This window comes from Ursus americanus, chromosome 29 (assembly GCF_024610735.1).
Source record: "Ursus americanus isolate L20-20 chromosome 29, mUrsAme1.1.p, whole genome shotgun sequence".
In the NCBI taxonomy this organism is placed as follows: Eukaryota; Metazoa; Chordata; class Mammalia; order Carnivora; family Ursidae; genus Ursus; species Ursus americanus.
In genome coordinates this window covers 25,007,104-25,032,093 of record NC_142155.1, presented here as the reverse complement: position 1 = coordinate 25,032,093, position 24,990 = coordinate 25,007,104, and the positions used below count along the sequence as shown (strand labels likewise).

The 24,990-nt window shown below is 45.1% G+C and overlaps 1 long non-coding RNA gene across 1 annotated transcript; it reads left to right on the top strand.

Annotated features, from left to right (window-relative positions):
- Window positions 1–1,078: 1,078 nt before the first annotated feature.
- On the top strand, window positions 1,079–20,591 carry LOC148107520 (uncharacterized). The gene is made up of 3 exons (XR_015722279.1): window positions 1,079–1,799; window positions 14,122–16,964; window positions 20,209–20,591. It is a non-coding gene; the product is annotated as an uncharacterized LOC148107520 (long non-coding RNA).
- The last annotated feature ends 4,399 nt before the right edge of the window (window positions 20,592–24,990 follow it).

Sequence of the window (24,990 nt, the reverse complement as noted above, 5' to 3'; positions counted from 1 at the left end):
ACCATTGCTGGAAAAAACAAAACAAAACAAAACAAAAAAACCCCTGGTATTTCCTCCAATAAGTATATGTTCTCAAAATGGCTTGCTTTGCGTCCACAGCCTTCCCCAGGGTGACCCCTCTACAAAGCCCTGGATCCAGCCACAGGTTAACCAGTATTTCTGGAACACTCTGGACATTCCAGCTACCATGCCTTTGCTCTAGCTGTTCCCCCATCTAGGAAAGGCCTTCCCTCAGCCCTCCAGGTATGCAAGGCCTCCCTATCTTTAGGTGACAGCTGAAACCCAATGTCCTCCAGTAAACTGTCACTCCCTGGTTCACCACTTAACAATCTCTGCTTCTGAATGCTCATCATACTTATTTTCTGTACTATCACTTTGCAATTATCATATTTTTTTTCTAGATAAAGGTTCTAGCTCCAAAAAAACCTGTGTAAGTCTCTCAAGGAGAGGAACATGGACATGTCTTTGCCTTTCCAGTGCTCAGCATGGTACACCAAGATGGGCAGACACTCACTAAATATATGCTGTTGAATCTAGTCAACCCCCAAACTAGCCGTATTTTCTCTAACTCCACGGCAGCCAACCTCCCATTGGAAAAATGGCCAAAACAAGCTACAGGCAAACTGAAATGACTGTATCTGAGGTGGCATATATTGACATAGCCTAAAAGAAACCCAGTATCAAAAGATGGGGGATTCATTCGCTTGAAAAAAAAGTAACGTTCTCACTCTTTAAAATAACACGTGCCTCATTTCAGTATATTCCATTAACAGAAGCATTAATATAGATTTGCCTATCTGAAAAGGGATTTAGCAAAGGACATTTCTCCTTGCCATGGGACAGCTGAAGAGGTGTAATTTAACAGCTTTCAGAAGCCCGTCACTGTGGTGATTGAGGTGGACAGAAGGCATGGACATGATCAAGGCCCTTAAAAGACACAAACAGGTGGAGAGTGTGCTGGGGGTGGGCAGAGGGCTGGGGAGTACAAAAGGAGGAGGCTCGCTTGGAGAGCAGGGACAAGAGAAGGCAGAGGGTGAGGCTCGCAAGGAGCAAGAGGAGGGGAAGAGAGGGGGGAAAGGGGGGAGGGGAGGCAAGGTCACAGCCAAACAGGACATGAGGGGAGGTAGCAACAATAAAGGACAGACCTGAGAGAAAGACAGACAGACGAATGGACAGAGCACAGGGGAGAGAGGACAGACCATCGGAGCAAAGGGTATATATACAGGAAGACAAAGATGGCTCCTCCGTGTGTGACTAGAAAGATAGCGATTAAAAAGAAGAGTGAAAGGAAAGAAAACGGGGAATAAGTGAGGAGACAAAATAAGGAAGAAGCGCACAGGTACTAGTTAAATGCTTCGAAAATCACCAGGCTGTTAGGCTGAGCTGGAGGAAGCCCCACAGCCATACCCAGGAGGGGACCATCAGTAAGACAGAGGCAGGCAATTTAAGTAGCTAGCTACTGAGGTAAAAATGAAAAAAAAAAAAAAAGAAGATGGAAAAGGTGAGAAGCAAGAGAAGGAAAACCCAAAGGAGACACTGGCCCAGAAACCTTTTTAACTTTCTGTAAGAATCTTCAAGGCCCCAAACTAGGCCAAGATTCTGACTGACATTTCTGAGCTCACCAGCTGCTGTTTCCTTGAGAGAATTCTGACAGGAAGGCATAGAAATGCAAGCCAACACTGCCAGCTCTGAAAAAAATAATAATAACAACCCATGCTCTAAACACCTCAATGAGGCTGAAGCCTGCCAGGGAAGAAGACACACAGAGGAGGAGAGACCCGCCTACAACTTTTCCCCAGGTATGTACTGAGCTGTTCCTGGTCTTGCTTTCTCCTCTAATTGTCCTCTGGCCGTTCCTGCCTTGCCCATCTGTCTAGCTTTCTTTGTGAATTTTTGGGAAGCCCTGCAGGCGATCTGCTTCTGTCATCTGAAGCCAGCACGGCAGTGTCTATGCAAGCAGGTGAAGCTCCACGTTCAGCTTATCACATGGGCAGGGGAGGACGGTCAGAATCCAAGTCCATCAGGCAGAGCTAGGCGAGGGGACATAAACTAGAGAAATCACCTCTGCCCACAGTTTCGGTGCGTAGGAATGATTTGTTGGCTGTGCTGACAGTGGACCTGTTTCGGGGGGGTGGGGGGGGGCTCAAAGCAAAGGCAGAGGGAAGGAGGGTGGGCGTGGAGACAGACGGACAGGGAAACAGCTCGGCTTGAGGGGAGAGATCTGGCATAATGGCCCTAGGAGCCGGTCAATTACCTAAAGAAGAGCCAGGCTTTTTGGAGTGATGTATGAAAATCTGACAGCACATGACCTTGAACTTTCGGCTTGTCTTTTCAGTGCCTTGGTAAAACACTTTGAATGTATGTTGAAATTTCCTTCAAAGCAACTCGAAGGACTTTATTTCTAATACGTAACTTATCTCAAATATTCCATCACTGAATGAGGGTGGTTTCTTCGGATGACCCCAAAGCCATCCCCACTAAAACAACGTGAAGTGTTAAGTCTTTTTAAAAACTAAGAAACGAAGTCCCTGAGCAATGTATTTCTTTGGAAAACTAGGACAAGAACCAGATTCTCTGCCATCTCCCCTGGACCTTAAGCAATTCTGACTACTTACTCAATGTAATAAGTGCACTTTTTTAAGAAGAGTTTTTAGAGCTAAAAAGCTTTATCATTACTTGGTATTATTACATTATGTTATGTTATCTAATCATTACGATCCCTCTGCAAATATGATATGAGGTCCTGTGAGTGAGCAAACCCCTGCTGGCCTGTCTTTCCCAAGAAAAACATTCACTTCATTTTATATCCATTCTTCACCATAATCCACTTAAGTTTTGTCAGTAAGATCTGGGAATCAAAACGACAATTTCCAGTAGTGTACAAACCCTCAGGCTGAAAACTCCTAGTGACTTAGCAATTTAGCAACTTAGTAACTTCGCACATGGGGGTTTCCCTCTCTTTGGAGTGCTGACCATCTGTCTACACCCTCCTGGGTGAAAACTCCTACAATCATACCCTTAAAGAGGACTTACACTTTCTTGGACTTGGTGTGGCTTTACTCTTTTTCCTTAATCTCCCCGTTTTCAGGAAGCTCAGAACAAAATGCCAATGTCTTGCCCTTGAATTATTCAGGCATCAAAAACATTGAACTAGACCAGTATGGTCCCCAGACAAGCAGCATCAGAATCACCTAGGAACCTGTTAGGAATGCAGATTCTCAGATCCTCCTCCAGACCTCCTGAATCAGATACTCTGGGGATGGGGATGGGCGTTCTGTGCTTGGGCAAGCCCTCCAGATGACTCTGACACGCTAAATCAGGAGGTTACAAGTTTGTTTTTTTTAAAGATTTTATTTACTTATTCGACAGAGATAGAGACAGCCAGCGAGAGAGGGAACACAAGCAGGGGGAGTGGGAGAGGAAGAAGCAGGTTCATAGCAGAGGAGCCTGATGTGGGGCTCGATCCCATAACGCCAGGATCACGCCCTGAGCCGAAGGCAGACGCTTAACCGCTGTGCCACCCAGGCACCCCAGGAGGTTACAAGTTTTAAAGTGCTGTTTCCTTTAACACAGAGAGCTCAGGTCTTGTTACAGGCATGACTCCAGCCCCTACAGAGCTATTGTTTTTAAAGAGACCCTTCCACAGACAACCACCTCTCAGTCGGTGCTTTGTGTCCTTCGTCTGCAAAATAGGAGTATTTCTAATATGTGTGACTTGTGACAGCCCGTTCTCAGTACCCGCAGGCAGTGAGTGCTAAGTGAGGTGATGATGGTGGTTTTATCAGTGCCCCCCTTCCTGTGCTGAAGGCTTTCACTGGGTGATGTGGGAAATCAAAAAGGAAGTAGTCAGGATCCTGGCCCGAGGAGAGGAGATGCGTGACTCAGAGGTACACAAGGATTGGAACAGCAAAGACGGGATAGGTGCCTGAGTACAGGTCCAAAGGAACTAAGAAGAGAACGAGAGAGAACGGGGAGAAAACTTTGTGGGGGATGTGCTTTTTGAACTGGGGCCTAAAGAGAGAGAAATTTTAACTAGCAAAGATGGGCAAAGAGAAAAGAACATTCCAGGTGAAAGCTGAGCGCAGGGAACACTGCAAAGGTAAGACCTTAGTGGGCCGGTATGGACAAGAGTGCCCGCTCCCCTTTGTGTTATTGATATTAGCCGTTTGTGTTGTAGAGACGTATCACCTTGTGTCTGGGTCTAACCATGTGTCACGGGGGTTGCAGAAATTCTTCCTTTAATCCAAACGATATAATTTGCCTTAGACTGTTGTAAAATGAATCCTTTCCAGAATTAACGATTTTATTACTTAAGCATCCAACCCTCTCCCTTCCTCTCAGAATAAATTGGAAGAGGTTGCAAAAATGCAGATTCCTGGGCCCCCCAGATGGCTTCTTTCAGTATCTTTGAGAGCAAGACAGAAAAATCTGCATTTTAACAAGCTCCCCTGTGATCCTAACATTCACTCAAGTTTGAAAGCGATGCTTCTGGAGCTCTTCTTTGTCAGACTTGCTGGGTATCACCTGGGAGGGCTTGTTAAAAATATGGACATCTGGCCCCTCCCCATGGAGATTCCAAGTCCATGGCTGTGGAGTGAGGTGGAGGGAAAGGGGTTTTGATAAGTGCCTCTGTGGCACGAAGGATCAGGCAAGCTTGGAAAACATCACGTGTTAGAATGAATGCGTGCTTTGGGTTAGAGAGGAACTCCAAGTCGTAGGTCAGTCATTTACCAGCTGTGTGATTTGGGCGAGCTTCTTAACTATTCTGTGCTTCCAAATTACCTAACCTGCTGGAGACAGTCTTATCCTGTCTAATAAAACGTGCTTCACAGTATTGCTGGGAGCGTAAATAAGTAACTGCCTTTGGTAATAACACTGGCTCCCTCTCTACCCCTTGTTCCATCTTGCCTGAAGTCCCAGCTCGGGCTCTCCAGCTCTGCTGGGAAGCAGGGCAAGGACAACAGTGCTGGTGAAATGCCACCAGGACTCACCTCTGCAGAGCAAGGTGGCAGGATGCCTGCAGGGAGAGGAGATGGGCTCTTGGAGCTAGCCTTGCTCTTGGCTGCCCCGGGAAGTTAAAATGGGACTCATGCCCATGATTGAATCAACATTCAGAACTGGCCAGTCCTCTAAAAATAGCTAGACATTCTGGCTGAGCCTAAGGAAAAATAAGGTCCTATCCCAACATACTACCCCATGCTTGCCTTAAAAGGAGGGGCCTCTGCTTTATTTCCTACGTCCTCAGCCAGATGATGGTAAGTCCCAAATAATTTGGCTTGTACCTTGGTGAACTTCAGAATAGCTTCTGTTTCATGAACAGCTACCCAAAACAGCAGTAGTGATACCAGTGCGTAAGGTCACATGTGCTCAATTGGGGGGGGGGGGGGGACACATCTGTGCAGACCACCCCTCCTGCAGACACTAGCAGGGTCCTACTCTCCATAAAAGCATGCACTTCTGGTTATATTTTAAAAGAAAAAGAAAAGAAAAGAAGAAATTATTGATTATTTTAAAATTTTAGTGGGCCGGTACGGACACTGTGGACAGAGAAAGGATAGGGAAAGCTAAGTTTCCTATATTAGCTATTCACAGAGTGAGACACAGGCGATTTTTCTGCAGAAAGTCCTGTTTTCCTTCCCTTGTCCAGCAAAGGGCTGACTGACTAAGGATCTGTCATCAGAGGGCCAAGGCCTTATGGCCAGTAAGGGAACAATCTGAGCACCTGACTCTATTTCTCTTTTCATAACAATCCTGAAAATGAGACCGGCGCGCCAGATACTCAGAACCTCTAATGATTGTTATCAGAAATGACACTGATGAATCCTTCTTCTTAACAAATCCTTTTCAGACATTTGAGAATATCAAAAATTGCTTTTAAAAAATAGGCAAACCAAAATTGAGGGGGAGAATATTTTTGATAATATTTAAGCTTTCTCAAGTATCTTAGAACGACCCCTTTCCTCATAACAATTATCATGTTAATGAAACTCTTGAAAGGTGAGCAAATATAGGGACTTGCATGCAGTGAGTGGTTTTGGTTGCTGTCTTCGGAGGAAGCATGTATGAAATACTAGTAATCATAGTAAGGGACCATTTATTAGACTTTTATACTGTGTTCACGGCACCTTACATAAATCTCTCTCGTTGAAACCTCTTTTTGAGTAAGCATTATTATTCTCACTTTACAGATTAGAGAGTGAGGCTCTAAGAGGTTAAGTAGTTTGCTCAAGGTCACAGGGCCAGAAGGCACAAAAGCACAGATGTCCACACCATGGTCTTCCTCCCTACAGCCCTCTGCCTCCAATAAAGATGACATCATGTTACTTACATTAGTTAGTTACACCGTGTTCTCCCTGTCGTAACCCGTCCCGGATTTGTCCCAAATCCAAGAGTCTTTCTGCTGACCACTAATGGGAAATCCCCATCCTCACTTCTCTGTAATGCTGTGTCTGAGTCATTTATGTTCAAATGCTACCCTGCTCAGCAAAAGAAATAGGAAAAAAAAAACTGTGATTGCAGCTTATGCTTCTGATGCTGCTTTTACTGTTACTTAAGTTCTGGAAGCTTTAAAATGATGCTTGCTTCCCAGGAACTAGGGAAAGGACCATTTACTAATTTAAAGCTTTGAGCAATTGTCTGATTACAGGGCAGAGCAAGGGAGAAATAAATCTTGTTTCAATAACACATTGAGTGACATTTTCTATTGTCATCAGTCTGTTATCCTAAGAAACTCAAGACCCTCCCATGTGTTATCTCATTAATCTTCAACCCATCCTGTGGTGGGCAGATGGGGTTACACAGCTATTTGCAGATAACTGGCATGGGATCTGGTACAGGGATGAGGGACAGAAAGGTCACCAATATCACCCAGTACACAAGTGGCCAGGTGACACACCATCCCTCCCCATTCTTCCTCTTAACACTACCTACCAAAGTCAGAAGATTTGGGCAGGTAGGACACTAAATAAATAATGTGAAAAAAAACCTACATCCGATTGCCATATCAATGCCCTTTGCCCTGTGCAAAATTCAGAGAAACGTGTCTTTATAATTCCCATCCTAGATTTTTTTTTATTTCCAATCATGCTTGGTCTGAAACCTCTTAATTCTGTTGCAGTTGTTTGTTTCATTTTATCTTTCCAGCCTACCTTGTGTTCCATTTTCAAATCTGTTCCATGCATTTCTTTCCTTGCATGTTAAGTTAGATGACCAGGGAAAGTGTCGTGAGGATTTAGACAACACGTTCCAGTTTCAAACTTTCCCTTCAGGTTCAAAATTTTTTGTGAATTCTAAGTTGGAAAGAATTTAGTTTCCTGGACTTAAGAACAACCGAGTAATTGTTATTAAAAGCTTTTTGTTATTATTTTTTTCCTGTAGATTGTGAAGTTACCTTTTAAGTAACCGTTTTACCATATAAGGTTGGGCTTGATAAAGACCAAGAAATTCACACCCCAATGTTGTGTTAGCACTATCTTGGTTATCTCACATCATTTCTCTAGAAATTTATTTCTTTTGTAATCTTACATGAATTAATCACCTTCTGGATCTCAACTTACTCATGAATGGCAAGTCTTTTAAAGCTGGCTCTTTCTAATTCTCTGGACCAAAAAACACAGTGGTCTTTCTCTTCTGTGCAAACCTCACTCCTCAAACCAACATGCCAAACACTTTGGAGGATCTTGATCTGACAGATTTAACCAGTTAAAATGAAACTTTACTCAGCCTGGAAACTTTACTCAGTTCATTGGAAGAGATGAGACATCTTCCTCTTAGCCACATCTTCTCCTTTGGCCCCATTCTCTCTCCTCCCATCAGCTCCTGCTTTTGATTGACCACCACCCCACACCTGGGGGAGGAAAAGCAACCCCACATTCTCACTCATCTGAAGCTTGCCTTTGACTATGGGGGAGAGCCATGTTTTCATAGCAGAAGCTTGTACAGCCATTGGATTGGATTAAATGAATGACTCCCAAGACCAGCTGGTAAAGATGGTGAATGGGGCACTTAGGACATTTTCCTATTTGCCTGAGAAAAATTATGGTTTCTAAGCCACCAGCAGCAGTGGAACATAGCTACAGAGGAACAAGTGTGCACAGAGTGCAAGGCCCATAGTGATTCTTTCCCTTTCTTCTTTCTCAACATGTACCTTCGTGGCCTGTCTCCATGGGTTGATGAAGACTGTCCCTCCAACCAGATTAGTTGCTTTTTTTTTTTTTAAGGATTACCATGTACATATATGTAAATCAATTTGTTTCTATGACCCTTCCCTATGAAGCCAGATAACAGTACTAGCTACTTCATAGAGTAGTAGTGAGGATTTCAGGAGATCGTATTTGCAAAGCACAGAAAATTATCCCTGTTACAGAGTATGCTCCGGCGGAAAAAAATTGTTCTTACGTTTAGTACTTGTATTAGTAGAATTCATTAACTGCCCTTGTCAGGGCTGTGAGCCTCTAAACTTCTTCGGGGCGCAATTCTACTTCGGGCATCCTCCCTATTTGCTAGCAGAGAAGCAGATGCCCGGAAGCTGCAAACCCCATCTTCTTCCAGCCAGGGTGGCCTGTCCAGACCCAGAGCGGCAGGCAGGACAGCTGCCAGCGTCCCTCACTCTTCCATGGCTCAGGCCTCCCAGACAGCAGGGCAGGTGACGGGCTAGGGGGAGCAGAAGCCAAACAAAAAGATCCTTCCCACAATGAACAATCGTGCTTGGAATGCTGCGCCGGCAGCTGCGGCCCATCACCGCGCGCCCACGACAACTGTACAGTAGGCGACCCAGGACGGCCGCTGGGTTTGCACGCAGGAGATGCTCTCCGCACGCATGAAGAGCAGTTCTCTGCTGGGTTCTCGCTTGATTTTAAAAAAGGTTTTTCCTTCATGGGATTCCAAACATGAAAACAGAATCATATTGACATATAGAAAGCCGCGGCGATTTAAATAATGAATAGTCATAACAATCACACGATGGTAACGGCACCAAAATCAGCCAGTGACACTTGGGTGCTGTTTAGTTCTGAACAAACAGTGGGGGGAGAAATTGGGCCCCCAAAGCACCGCCATTGCCCACCACACTGTTCCAGGATGGTCTGGGGGCCACAATAGGATGGCAGAGGAATGTCCTGGTGGTCCCGCCTCTGAGCGTTTCCATCTCGCGGAGGGGTGGGGGGAGAGGTGCCAATAGCCCACATCAGATGTACGGGGCTGCATCTGGGCGAGAGGAGAAGCCAGGCCAGGGCCAACACTGCTTCCCGAGGCCACATGCTTCTTTATATCCCCATACGGATTACGTGGCTATGGAATGTAAGGAAGTGTGTGGTTTCGGCAAGTGCCTCTTCCGCAGGCCCACCCCAGCACCCAGCACGGGTTTGGCCCCCTTCCTCACAGGGGCTTTGCCCCCACAGGCAGTTCCCTCTGCAACAGAAGCAGGAGCCTCTGCATCCTGTCGGGCCCCTCTCCCACAGACCCTTCTCTGCCTCCAGAAGCTTCATGGCTCAGCCCAGTTCCAGGCCTGCTGATGGTTGTGCCAGCCTCACAGACCCCACTGCTCATGCCCATTGGCAGAGAGAGGCCACATCACCTAAAGGTTTTCACACGGTCAGCCCTCAGCCTCCAAGTTCCTCCCTCCAGTCATTTTCCTCCTGAAATGAGAGCTAAACAAACTGAATCGTGATTCCTTCACATTCATCTGTAGCACTTACTTCCCGTTAGAACCAGCGGTGTCTCTGGCACTTTGCACAGCTCAAGGGCTTTCCCTGCAGGCCGGCGGGTGCTGTGAGGCTCAGGAGACTATAGTCTAGGTCCCCGGAAGTCCCCTGGCCCTGCTCTGCCCCCTTTTCCCCTTCACATCGCAGCCCTGTTGCAAAGCAGTGCCAGATGAAGCTGCTTGCTGAAAAGGTCAGAGTACTCAGAGAGCGGTTCACTCATCGAATTGGCTAAGTTCCTTTCTCCCCTCTTCCCTGAACCCCTGTGTCCCCAGCCCTGGCCCTAGAGGGCCTGAACCCACATGCAAAAGGAGTTGGACTCGCAGAGCGAAGGCTTGGGCATGAGGAGACACAGCAGTCTCCCAAGGCTTGGGCCATCACCTAGCCCAGCATTTCAGAATGGAGGAGGCAGCTGAAAGGATCCCCTCCATCACTTAACCCCCAGCGGCAGGATGGCCTTGTGCCTTCCACCGCTTCCTGCTGTTCGGGTGCGTGTATGTGAGGTCAGGGCTAGGCCACCCTGAATTTCTACTGTGAGTTCTTAAGCAGAAGCATGGGATTTGAGGGGTGCGTGTGGAGACACACAGGATGCAGAGGAGACAGCTGTGAGATAGAACTGAGAAGCAGCAAGACGGGGCATGGGCAGAGGAGGACAGGGAAGGATGAATGTAGAGTGGTGGCAGGCAAAGGGGACCACCTCCTCAGACGGGACTGCGGCACAGCCCCCACCAGGCTGCTGCGGTGCACGCGGCACTGCCCACTACCTCGCCCAGATGCCAGGCAGGGGTCTAATGGCCTTCCAGGGCATGCCGACCTGTACTCCTTGGGGGCTGGAGGGAATTCAGAAGAACGTGGGGGGCTTACCAGAGATGGGGCAGTTGCAGGACTGAACACAGAGACTTAGAGCTCTAGTTAAGTGGTTCTCAGCTGCAGGAGACGTTGCCCCTCACAGCACATTGGGCAATCCCTGAAGACATTCCTGGTGGTCACAAGTAAGGAGTTCTACCCGCATCTGGTGGGTACAAACCAGAGATGCTGCTAAATACTAAATATGATGCACAGGACAGCCCTCCTCAGCAAAGACTTAGCTGGCCCCAAATGTCCACCTGCTGGGATTGGGAATCCCTGCTCTAGACAGTGCTGCTTTGAATGAATAAGGTCTCTGATGTCGGCATATTACGACACACTCAATCATCCAAAGAAAATTACTGCCCTTCTTTTCCAAACGTCAGTCAGTCTTCACGTCTCTAAAATAGGCAGGGGACTCAAAGCTGTACTTCTTCTCAATGACAACCCTTTCTTTTTCTAAATCAGACTTGCTCCAAAGATAGTTCTCTTTTTCCTCCCAAGGTTGATTCCATGTCATCTGTGCAGAAACTGGGAGGCCGGGGAGCCTGGGTGGCTCAGTTGGTTAAGCATCTGCCATGGGCTCAGGTCATGATCTCAGGGTCCTGGGATTGAGCTCAGCAGGGAGTCTGTTTCTCCCTCTCCCTCTGCCACTCCCCCTGCTTGTGCTCTCTCACTCTCTCTGTCAAACTACTAAATAAAATCTTAAAAAAAAAATTGGGGGCTATTGTGCAGGTGGGGCAGGACATGAGTAAAGAGAGGAGAGAGGTGATGAGGAGTATTGTCCTGACTTGAAGAAATTACCCTGCAAGAGGTCTGTTCTGATTGGATGAGCGAGACACATGTACTGCCTGGCTGCCCCCTGCCACCACAGCTGCTACTCCCTTGCTCCCCAGGAGGAACAAGGACAAGGTTAGCCAGAGGAAGAGCTGCCAGGCCATAACCCCAAGACCCCTGTGTCACTGATAGGAGGCGGAGGGAGAAGGTAAATGCCTGACCGCGGAGCCAGCAAGATGCGTGCAAAGGCAGAGGGGACTCAGCACAAGCAAGAAGCTGCAACATGGTGCTCTACCAACCATCTAGAACCAAGCCATAGTCAGTGCGGCTCCTGTCCCCCCACCCCCCACTACATCATAGTGCGCTTTTCCCCAGTCGCCACATCTACAGTGCCTTGTTGACCGCACTGACTTCTGTGATCTCATACTTATTTCAGACAGAACCCCCAAGCTGCTGTCCATTTGGCAGAAGTCTGCTTGGCAGGGTAAACCCGTTATGCTTTTCTGATCAGTGGTTTTTACAACCTCAGGGTTGAAATGAAAATACTTGCAACCAAGGGAAGGGAAATAGGTAAAGAATGGGCCGAAGTTGAGAGTGAAACTTTGGGCCTCAAAAGCGGGCACAATTGTCTCTAGGACTTTCCCACAATGCCTGGAAGTGTCCACTGTGTCCACCGGGGACCTCGTGTTGAGCAACCTTTCTGTGGTTATCATTAAGTCTTACAATGAGGAGACAAGGTAGGTATGCTCTCCCACTATACAGGTGTAGACACTAAGGTTTAAAGAATTTATGTAACTTTCCCCAAAGCAAAACAGCCAGGAAGCCTCAGTGCGATTTGAACCCAGATAAGTGTGACTCCCAGGCCACTCTACTACACTTCTCTTCATCAGGGAGGGAAAATTAAAAGAACAGGCAGGAGTACCCCCCAAGGGAAGTGGACAGCCTTCTGGCATTCTTCAAACTGTCCTCTCTGCCTGCCTCTTCCCCTGCCTGCTCAAAAACATCATGACGATTGCCAGGCTGCCTGTCTGGGAAAGGTCTTTGTCTCAATCAGCTCCCTGCTCCCTTGATCACACTTTCCCAGAAATAGGCAGAAACCAGTGGGTACCTCTGCGGGTCTACTGGTTCTCAAACTTCAGCTGCGTGAGAATTACCTGGAGGGCAGGCACACGAATGCCTGCGCCCACCTCCCGTGTCGTAGCCAGGTAAATGTTACTTCCTCTGCAAGGCCAGCATTCAAGTTCTTTTTTTTTTTTTAATGATTTTTTATTATATTATGTTATCACCATACAGTACATCCCCGGTTTCCGATGTAGGGCTCGATGATTCATTAGTTGTGTATAACACCCAGTGCACCATGCAATACATGCCCTCCTTACTACCCATCACCAGCCTATCCCATTCCCCCACCCCCCTCCCCTCTGAGGCCCTCAGTTTGTTTCTCATAGTCCATAGTCTCTCATGTTTCATTCCCCCTTCTGATTACCCCCCCTTTCTTTATCCCTTTCTTCTCCTACCGATATTCCTAGTTTTTATGTTCCATAGATGAGAGAAATCATATGATAGTTGTCTTTCTCTGCTTGACTTATTTCACTTAGCATTATCTCCTCCAGTGCCGTCCATGTTGTAGCATTCAAGTTCTAATGCCCTGGAATCCGGACTTCTCCTTTAGAAACTACAAGAATCAAAGATTTCCCTACCTCCCTTGAGAAACTATTTTGTCAATTCTACCCATTTGTCAAACCAAACAATCTCAACATCTATCCCTAGCAGAATGACTAAATACATTGTAATATATTCACGTAGTAGAAAGCCATAAACAATGAAAATTAATAAATGACAGCTGCCTCATCAATATGGATGAATTTTACAAACATCATTTTAAGTGAAAATACCAAGTCAGATGAACACCTGTGGTATGGTACCATTATATAAAAAACAAGCAATATATTGTTTAGGAATAAATGCATAAATATAAAAACTATAAAAAATAACATTTAAATTATTTTTAAAAAGGGAATTCAGAATAATAGTTGCCTCTGAGGGGAAACTGAAGAGATAAATTGGGAAATGCATTCAGGAAGCCTCAACAGTATTGGTGAAGTTCTTTTCCCAAGGTAGACGGTTATTTGTGGTAATGGTTTTATCATTATGTGTCATAGCTTACCTATGTGTAACATGTATTATTTTACAAATACATCATATTTGAATTAAAAATTATAAATTTTATTTAAAAAATTAAAATGTAATCTTACATCCAAAAGAATATAGACCAAAATGTTATGTTGATTTTGGAAGACAGGAGGAGAGAGAGTTATGGAAGGAAGACTTTCGTTTTCCAAATTCTACAATTTGATATTATTTTAGCTCTTCGCAGTGTTTATATTTGAAAAAGAATAAAGATCTGTCTTTATGATAATCACCTGTGACCAACAAAGAATAACCAGCCCCTAAAAAGGAACTAAGCCATTGAAGGTGTTATCAATAGAGATGTTAAAAGGATTTAAGTTTCCTGTTTAGCTTTCTATAAAAGACCAAACCTAAAGTCCTCATTGGCAACCCTGTCGGGACCCCTCTCATTCTTGAGAGCTTTTTCTGTATCTTCACTTAATAAACTTCTATCTCTTTACTCAGAAAAAAAAAAAAAAGAATAAGGATTGAAGACAGAAGATAAAACAAAGTCACTCAATGCAAAGTACAAATTACACATGGCTTTCACAAGCCCTGTGAGACAGCGTCCTGGGTGTGGCAAGCTACTGGGATTTGATTCATGCTAATGCTGGTTCTTTCTGTGTTGCAGGCTTGCACAGACAATGCTCGGAGGTGTCAAGGGATCCTGACACTGGAGGCTACCGTCACCTCCCAAGGGAGCCGCCCCCTGCTCTGGCTGGTCAAACGGAACCAAGTCCGTCTTCCTGAGAGGTTTGGTCCCCTTCAACCAGCTACAGCAGGGCTGGCAATGCCCAGTCCTTGGAGAAACAGAAGAGATTCACCTGAAGCTGAAATCACTTACTAACGCTTCCCTTTAGGAAATGACTCTGATTTTGTCACATACTCTCATGCTCCCAGGAAGGGAAAAGAGAGGGGCCTTGGGTTCAAAAGTGAGCAAGATTTTCATGCTAAACACATAGAGCTCTGTGCCCTTGTACTCACAACTAGACCCATTCACGTGCTCTTGACACCCACAGCCAGTAAAGATTTGGAGGAGGGAATTTGTGCCAGCCAGGGGAAGAGTATGGGACCTAGAAGACAGGGCTCCTGACCACATGGGGCTAGGAGTCTAAGTAAAGAAATTAGACGTATGAATATGGCACAATTCAATGGAATCGCAAGTCCGAGCTCAGCTAGTTCCAAGACATAATTCTTCTCACATAGCCCACCAAACATGCCCAGCACATGGCACGACCATCGAACCTCTACACATCCATCCAGCCCAAGATATCTATTCACTAAACAATATGCACATGACTCAGTTTCCTGATCTGTAGAATGCGGATAATAGTCATACCATCTACCACGTATGGCTTTGTGTGGGATGAAATGAGAATACATGTAAAGGAGTTAGAAAACTCTTAGTAAGTGTTACCTGTTATTAAGGGGAATATCCTGACTTGTCTTTCTTTCAAAATTTGTACCTTTGACAGTGCACCTGGGAGTGTGCCCGGAACTTAGCTGGAGCTCAGTAACATTTGTTGTTTGAATTGCAGAAGCACACTGTTCTACACAGTGTGGTCTCATGATGCCAAGAGCCCACCACGTCTCCACACAGGGGATGTGGTGCTTATCTGCGCACGCCTTGGGGTCAGGGAGACCCGGGTTTGGATCCTGCCCCTCTCACTTTTTAGCTCTGTGACAGCCTCTCTGAACTTGAGTTAACGTTGCAGAAACCTTAGTTTCCCCATCTGTAAAACGGAGGCAAGAATACTTAAAGTTGATTGAAAGGATTAAAAAGTAAGGTTTAACATAATATAATAAAAAATCGTATATTAAAAAAAATAAATAAATAAAAATAAAAAGTAAGGTTTACAAAGGGCCAAATATAAGCCCTCAAGAATAGAAGCTGTTGTTTTGCTATTATAGTACGTGGCAACAGCTCAAGGACCACCCGTTGCGTCTGCAGGCACCGGACAAGGGGAGAGGAGAGTTTTAAAAATAAAATAAAAAAGAGCTCAAAAAATAAATAAAACCTCATTACATTCTATTTCCCAACTATTAATTCTACTATCATGTAGCATGCATTCATCTTTACATGTGTTACTAGTATTTAATGAGTTACTTTAAAAACATGCTTCATACATGAGACTGATACTATCATCTTAAAAAAATATCCTGCCTGGAAAGCCTTCATTTGTGAGCAGTGCTGAGATGCTAGCCTGTAACCACGTGTCCTCCCGAGCACACAAAGCCCACAGAGTGAGTATTCCAAAGGTGTGGAGTTTGGACATCAGCACGGGAGCTGGAGTGCCTGGGCTCAAATACCAGCATTCCTACTCCCCCCCCACCACCAGCTGTGCCACTTTGGGCCAGTTGCTTGACCTCTCTGAGCCTACATTTCCTCATCTATAGAATGGAGATGTTAATAAGAGCATCTACCTCAATGGGGTTTTCATGAGAATGAAGTAAAAATACATGTAAATGTATAAAACTAGTGCTGGGCACATAATAAGTTTTTAAGGGTTTTTATCTTTGACAATGTGCCTGAAATGTTCCTGAAACTAAATTGGTGTTCAATAAACACTTCTTCAATAAATCGCCACCTTCTTTTTTTTTTTATTATTCAAACACAAACTATGGGATCCTACAGTTTGTGTTTGGTTCACACAACCTGGTTCAACTATTTCTGCTGATCTCTTTAAGCTGGTGCAGATCAGTAGTAAGGGGTGGGACACCGGCCAGCCCCATCTCTCCAGTTCTGCAGTGTGATGGAGCTGCCCCCAGAGCGAGACGCACGCCTCTGGGGGGATCGGCAGGGGGGTACCTAAAGCACCGTGATAGAACTCCGAAGCAGACACCCCAAAGAACAGCAAGGTTAAAAGATTGAAAACAAATTTGACATAGTCAAAGACTAGGTGTACTTCACAAGAAAGGACCTTTTCCCTCTGGGAGAGCAGAGGTCCTGTCGGTAAAGATGAGATGAGCACTGGCAGGTGCAGGTAGCAGGAGACTAAAGAGAGGGCCACTTTCAGATTTGGGATTTTATGGCTAAACCACCTGATGAAACTGGACAGGACCACATAAGTCTAAGATAAATAATGTCTTCTGCTATGTTAGGAAGAAGCAACGCACACACACCTTGACTTGAAAACTCCTAGCCACCCCCATCTAACTGGGTGGTTTGGGAAGCAACTCTGTCCCTATGTCAGGTCACAGGACTTTCGACAAGGGTCAGACAACACGGGGTAAGTATTACCATCCAAATTCCCACAGCCTGGCCCCTGACCACCCCACTGGATGAAAGCAGTTCGAGTCACAGCTTGCAGCCAAACCCAAGATTCCATACTGGCGCCACTCGGCCCCAAGAATACAAATGCAATGCAAGTTTCTGTCTGATTTTCAAAGAACTAGAAGAGGAGCACATGTACCTCTACTCCTGCCAGCCCCGAAAAAGAAAGGCAGAACCCTTCAGAAAATGGGTATTTTCTGGTAAGTGTGAATGTTCTCGATAACTTTGCCCCAAGCCGCCACAAAACCAAACTCTGCGTCTTAGGAAGGAATCCAGCTCAGTCACAGAGTTGGGGCATCGTGCCATAGGTTTGCTCTTGTTCATCCTGCCACAGCCCCTTTGCAGGGCAGAAATCTAGGTTAGGCCACCCAGCGGGGCCATGTGGTTTTGCTATTGCCGCTATGTCCCTTCGTGAGTGTTCCTGTAGAATCGTCATTCCTGTGCCAGGAAGAGGCAGCACATGACCTCATGGTGGTCAAAACTGACAACTCTGGGTCCCCTTTAGAATGGATCCCATCCCCACATCCGGCAAGCGTTATCTCAAAGAGGGAAAAAAATGATAGCATGAGAAGTGCTGAAGGAGCTCTTCCCCACAGGAGTTGATGGGAAGCAGCGCCGGGGCTGTCTCGCAGGAAGTCAGAACAAACAGGAAAATCCCATTAGACAAGGTTCCTCAAGGCTTTCTTTTAGGTGATAATTTCCAGCACTGGCGAGACCGCAGGCCACCAGGCGGCCCGTACACGGCGGTGGGGAGTGAGTACGGCTACATGCTCTCGAGAGCAGCATTTATCAACACACATGCACTGAGGATGCTACTATTTCTCTGTCCCAAATCCTCCCTTCCTCTGTTAACAGCGCGGTCCCCCTTCTATGCTCATTCTCCTTCAAATTCTTCCTCCACTCTACTCACCACCAGGTTTTCTACAAAAACCTTTCATACCTACACACTGCTAAGTAATCCCGGTGGAGCCCACTTGTGGGAATTTGGACTGTGGTCTCTACAAAAGGGGATATATCTCCTTGGAGAGCTCACATGGAAGGATGTAAAACTCCACAACTAGTCCCAGTGTGTCCCCCCAGTGTTGCCTAAGAGAGAAGAATAAACCAGTTACATTTAAAAAAACAAAATCAGAAGAGATATAGAGTCCTGGGGGCATTCATGTCCTGGACCCACTTATTCCTAAAGCCCAGTCCCTAAATCCTGTATCCCTTTTAAGGCACTTACTACTGAAATTCTGCCACTTGGGAACAAAATATGTATTGTTAAGTGACAAAAACAAAATAACATGATCCAATTGTTTAAAAAATGCATCTATGTGTTGAGAAAAATATGGAAGCATCTGGAATGAAATTTCAATAGTAACTATTTCTAAATGGTGCATCTCAGGAGCAGTTCTCTGAATTTTCTAAATTTTGCCCAATAAGCATGCATTTATTACTTGTATAACAAAAATTTAGCAGCAGAGATTTTTTTAGATTTTTATACACTTTTTTCATTTTTCTCAGAGGTACACATGAACAAAGTTTTGATATTTAAAGCTTTAATTTTTTTAAGATTTTATTTATTTGAGAGAGAGAGAGAACAAGCAGGTAAAGCGGCAGGCAGAGGGAGAGGGAGAAGCAGACTCCTTGCTGAGCAGGGAGCCCAATGAGAGGCTCAATCCCAGGACCCCAGGATCATGACCTGAGCAGAAGGCAGACACTTAACCTAATGAGCCACCCAGGTGTCCCTAGATATTTAAAGCTTTATTTTTATTATTTTTTTATTTTTTAAAGATTTTATTTATTTATTTGACAGAGATAGAGACAGCCAGCGAGAGAGGGAACACAAGCAGGGGGAGTGGGAGAGGAAGAAGCAGGCTCATAGCGGAGGAGCCTAATGTGGGGCTCGATCCCATAACGCCGGGATGATGCCCTGAGCAGAAGGCAGATGCTTAACCGCTGTGCCACCCAGACGCCCCCCCCCCCCAGATATTTAAAGCTTTTAATGAAAAACAGTAGTGCTCTGCCCCATCCCCAGTTTCTACTCCAACGGTGGCATCCATGTCTAAAGCAATCAAAAAGATTATTTGGAGAAAAACATAGGTCATTGGAAATAGGTCTTTGGAAATGCAGATTGGGAATGTTCTGTGAGTCAGATCAGGCCATCCTTGCTGTAAACGTAACCATTACTTAGGCCAAAAGCCTGATGGCTCCTCAAAAGACAGGGCTGAATTTGGACATTGACTCCTCCGCTGTGGAGGACCCCTTGAATCCCTGCGGGCAAAGGGAACTGGAAGGAGGGTGGGTGGGGTCACTGCAGACGCCTCTGTGTCCTTGGCCAATGTGGACCCTGCTGTGACTATTCTACCTCCCAAAGAAAGAAGCTTCATACACATTCTTGACAGAAAGTTGCTGCTGAAAACTCTTCATTATGTCCTCCCCAAAATCCCCCCCTGCTATGTGAGCCCATTTCCTCTCGAGGTTTTCTCTGGGGAAACCAATAACAGCCACATTTCCACCCAGCCCCACCCTCAAATGTTTAGTTCTTTCGTCATAGAAGGCTAATAAGTAGGTCTCATATACTTAGAGACTTTTCAAGTAAACTATTAGGAATTTTTGTTCTTTTCATACGAAAACATATTGTTCTAAGTAAAAGTACACTAATGAGAGCACACTTAGAAAATACAGGAGTGTGTCCACGGCCCAAACTTCCTGATAATTCTATGGCTTGTCTCAGGGGGCCATGCCCAAGCAGTTTCTTCCCCCCGAATGTAAATCCTTCCATGGGCTTTTTCTGTTAGCAAAGATGCAAAGTCATTTCTGTTTTCTTATAGTTCTTGGGTGAAAAAAAGACCAATGTAAGAGAAATAACTTTATATATCTTGAATGTTGCCCTTTAAGATTTCTCATGTTAGCCTGAGTACCTCACATTTTATTATGGTCATTTTGGAGCAGCGATTTTGACCCCAGTCATGTTTGGACACTTAGCCATTTCATGACTCTTTAAAAACAAACGTTAAATAAATGTTCGACTTTTCCTTGTTATCAACTTCCATGTATAGCCACACTTACCCTCCCTAAGCCTTATTCCACCCCAGATCCCACCCCACCCCCAAACTTTCTCCAATCCCAAACTTCTATCCACCCCTACGCGGTCATTCGGTGAAGAGGGTTGCAGTGAAGGTGATGTAGGCAGGTTACTTGGTAACTTATTCTTTTATAAAAAAAAAACGCTAAAGGTTCACAGCTTGTCTTTCTGTTCTCATTGGAATGGATCAGTGGCCACATCGCAATGGTTTTTCAAAATATTCCTTCAGTCAACACACCCAAAAATGGTATTAAAGCCCAAGGCCCCAGAAGTTACCTGAAGGAAAAAGTCCCAATGTTGTTTGACAGCAACTGAAGTCTGCATAGCGGTATCCCCTAAGGGAATTTGCACACTTTTTTCCCTTTATTTTTTAGGTTTTGCGGAGAGAGACTACTGGTCAGAAGAATTCTAGCCAGTGACCTAAGCTCACAGTGATGTCCTGTTCCTGCCTGACCCTGCCTGACTCAGCTGTTGAGCATATGTGCTCGTCCTCGTGACCTCCGTCTCCCATCTTCCCCCCGCCTCCACATCCTCTTCCTGAGGCAGCAACTGTGGACACCTTAGAGAACTGGAAAAATGCCGTCCTGGAAAAACAACCACCTGTTGACTGCCTCTCCTGAACTTTAACCCCCCAGCCAAGGGCACTCAGTAAAGCATGTTAGCCAGAGGGACCCACTGTTCTGCTTGACTTGTCCAAACTGGAATGCCACACAGTGACACAAGGGACATATGCCAAAATAAAAGACTTACACTCTACAACAAAGAAAACCTTTCTCCCCTGCCTGTGGCAGGAGACCCCGCCACACACACGCACACGCACATGCACACGCACACCAGTACACACACATAAATAAAGAGAAAGGGAATCCTTTAAAAAAAATAAGCTTCTGTGTTACAGACATGCCTTTGGCTCCCAGCCTTTCCAAGTGGCAAATGGCTCCTTCAGTCACTCTCTGTTGGAGCTCATCAATGTGCTTTATTCATCACCGTGGACATGCATGGGAGGAGTGCGGTGGGTGGGACAGGAGGGTGTGAGGGAGGTGCAAAAGAGTGAAGAAAGAAGGATGGAGAAGAAATTGGAGGAAAAAGAAAAGGACGTACTTTTAAAAATATTTATTTATTTTAGAGAGAGAGAGAACAGGGGGAGGGGCAGAGGAGATGGAGAGAGAAAGAATCTCAAGCAGGCTCCACATTCAGTGCAGAGCCCAACAGGCGGCTCAATCTCAGGACCCTGAGATCATGACCTGAGCCGAAATCAAGAGTCGGACACGTAAGCAGCTGAGCCACCCAGGTGCCCCAGAAGGGACATATTTCTAAAGACTAAGAGCAAATACTGTATTCCTGAATTGTGGATCTTCCGAATACATCACTGCACATTGGTTTCTAAGCAGGAAGCGATAACGCCTTCTCAAACTCCAATTCTCAAATTCCAACAATGTAGCATGTTTTGACGTGATCCACAGAAGTGCTTCTTGATAGAGAAGGGAGGATTTCAGAGAGATCTGTCCGGAAATGGACTGGGGGGACTATGGAGGATCAGACATTTAGAAAAGAAAAATCTGGTGTGAAGAGGTAATGCTAAAAACTGCCATATACATTACTCGCTTTAGATATTTCTGTGACCTTAATATCTTCTCTCACTTCTCTTCCTCACTCCGTGCCCCTTACCCATTGCATTCCCCTGGCTCCCTGGAGGCCCCTGCCTCAATTCTGCCTGCCCTCCCAGGTCATAGTCTGAGCCTCGCTCCCAGGGTTCGCACCTAGCCTCAGCCGTGCAGTGACGTGCTGGAACGTCACCACGCTTCAAACCCACTGACAGAGTGAAGCTGAGCCAGGAACTCTTCCCTCTCGTCAGCTTAAAGGGGAGGGAGGGAGAATAAGGCTAGATCAGGAAAAGCCAAAAGTGTCCTGGGGGTGAGAGCTGAGCTGAGCCGAACATTAGCCGGGGTGCCGCAGAGCACCCATCCCTTCATGGCCCTCAAGGGGGACATGTGTTTGCTTATCATTTATGCCATTTCTACTTCTCCCAACAAACACATGCAGTACATCCTTAAGTTGTGCAGTTTGGGTTCTTTGCAAGTGACTCAAAAAGCCCATGATGTAGTGATTCATAATTCTTCTGAGACAGGAATTTGTGTTCCCTCCCAGAGGCTGGTGTATGGAAGTGAGTCATTTAGGAAGTGAGGGAGCCCCAGGGGGCTGCCCTGCATCTAGCCCCTCAGCTTGGGGGTGCTCACTTCTTCCACAGTCTCGTGTAATCCTCACAACAATATAGGTGTCTTTATTTCCATTTAAAGATGGTGAAATGACAAAAGCAGGTATTTGAGATTTAGGTCGTCTCACGGGTCCTGGAGCAGTTCAAGGCAGAGTCAGAGCAGAGCGTGGGATCCGAAACATGTACACGAGGGAAGTAACCCAACCTGGGAAAAGATGCTCCCTGTGGGCAGGCATTGAACTTCACCAGGAGTGTCCTCACAGCCAAGGCCAGGGGGAGATACGGCAAAGTTCAACAAACTCAATAGCTTAACACTTCAATCATGAATGCTATTGCCTAAGGTATCGTATGTATTTGCTTGGTAGACAGAAATCTGTTGAAAGAAATTCCTTCAAAGAGCCGGGGCACCGTTGGAGTTCAACCTTTTCTGACTCACTGGAATCCAGCAGGCAACTCTCCCCCTCCACCTCATGCTAATAGATCTATGCCACCAGAGCCTGCATGCTCAGATTTATCGAAAAGTACTACTTTTTGGTATTGTTTTCCTTAAAGTAATAACAGAATGGTTTTCAATGTACAAAAAAGGGTGAATCTCCATAGATGGCCAAGAAAAGAAACAGACCAATTCACCAATATCCAACATGCCAAATGATTACAAAAATCTCCAAGGATGGGGTCCCTGGGTGGCTCAGTTATTAGGTGTCTGCCTTCGGCTCAGGGCATGATCCCAGGGACCTGGGATCGAGCCCTGCATCAGGCTCCCCACTCAGCGGGAAGCCTGCTTCTTCCTCTCCCACTCCCCTGCTTGTGTTCCCTCTCTCGCTGGCTGTCTCTCTCTCTCTGTCAAATAAATAAATAAAATCTTTAAAAAAAAATCTCCAAGGAGTATATTCTTTCTACAAATACGCTTTTTCTTATAAACATATCCGTGATAAATATAGTCACGAAACAAAGAAGTATTAGGTAATTGTAAATAGAGGTCTAAGATCACCAAAAAGCATAGAACCTCTGCAGGTGAACAATACAAAAACAGAATTAATATTCACTTTAAAGTTGCCCAGAAAATAGAAAAAGAACAAATGTTAGCCAGTTCATTTTAGGAAACTACTGTAATCTTGACTCTAAAGCTATCTATGAGCAATACAAATAAAATTCCATTATTTTCATTTATGAATATGGATAATAGTCATAATAGCGATAATACTAGGTAAAATATTAGATAAGCAAATCTAAAGAGTAATAAAACAATAATATGTTATGAACAGGTGCATTTTCCCCCCAAAAGAATAGAAGCACAGTCCAACATTTTTTTAAAAATCTGTCAATATAATTTACTACAGAATAACATAAAAGAGGAAAATTATCTGATTATCCCAATAGGTGCAGAAAAGGCATTTGGTAGATTTCATCACTATTTATAACTTTAAAACAACTCTTAATAAACTAAGTTATATTTCAACTTGGTAAAAGTTATATACCTAAAAACAACAGCAGAGAAACTTTGGTGCGTTTCTTTTAAGAAAAGGAACAAGGTAAAGAAACTCCCCCATACCACTACTGTCCAACATGGCATTGGAGGTCCCAGAGGACATAGAAGGATGAAGGAAAGGTTTAAGAATTGGAAGGGAAGAGATAAAGCTGTATTTGCTGATGATATGATTGCCCACCCCACCCACCCCCATAAATACTAACAGAATCAACAGGCCAACTATTAGAAAAGAAAAAAAGAGCGTTCAGCGGGGAAGCAGGATATAAGATTTAAAAAGAAGAAGAAAAAAAACCCTGCATTTTTCAACATCAGCCAGAACTGCAAAATATGTTTTAGAAATAAGATACCAGGGGCGCCTAGGTGGCACAGCGGTTAAGCGTCTGCCTTTGGCTCAGGGCGTGATCCCGGCGTTATGGGATCGAGCCCCACATCAGGCTCCTCCGCTGTGAACCTGCTTCTTCCTCTCCCACTCCCCCTGCTTGTGTTCCCTCTCTCGCTGGCTGTCTCTATCTCTGTCGAATAAATAAATAAAATCTTTAAAAAAAAAAAAAAAAAGAAATAAGATACCAGTACCATGCTGTCTTGGTGATCACAGCTTTGTGGTATAGCTTGAAATCTGGCAACGTGATGCCCCCAGCTTTGTTTTTCCTTTTCAACAATTCCTTGGCGATTCGGGGCCTTTTCTGGTTCCATACAAATTTAAGTGCTGTTTGTTCCAGTTCTTTGAAAAATGTCATTGGTATTTTGATCGGGATGGCACTGAAAGTGTAGATTGCTCTGGGTAGCATGGACATTTTAACTATGTTAATTCTTCTGATCCATGAGCATGGAATATTTTTCCATCTTTTTGTGTCTTCTTCAATGTCTTTCAAGAGTGATTTGTAGTTTCTAGAATATAGATCCTTTACGTCTCTGGTTAAGTTAATTCCGAGATAATGTATGATTTTTGGTGCTATTGTAAATGGAATGGATTCCCTAATTTCTCTTTCTTCAGTCTCATTGTTCGTGTGTAGAAACGCAAATGATTTCTGAGCATTGTCCACAATAGCTAAATCGTGGAAGGAGCCGAGATGCCCTTCAACAGATGACTGGATTAAGAAGATGTGGTCTATATATACAATGGAATATTACTCAGCCATCAAAAAGAACGATTTCTCAACATTTGCTGCAACATGTATGTGACTAGAGGAGATAATGCTAAGCGAAATAAGTCAAGCAGAGAAAGACAATTATCATATGGTTTCACTCATTTATGGAACATAAGAAGTAGGAAGATCGGTAGAAGAAGAAAAGGAAGAAGAAAGAGGGGGTAAACAGAAGGGGGAATGAACCATGAGAGACTATGGACTCTGGGAAACAAACTGAGGGCCTCAGGGGGAGGAGGGGGAATGGGATAGGCTGGTGATGGGTATTAAGGAGGGCATATATTGCATGGTGCACTGGGTGTAATAC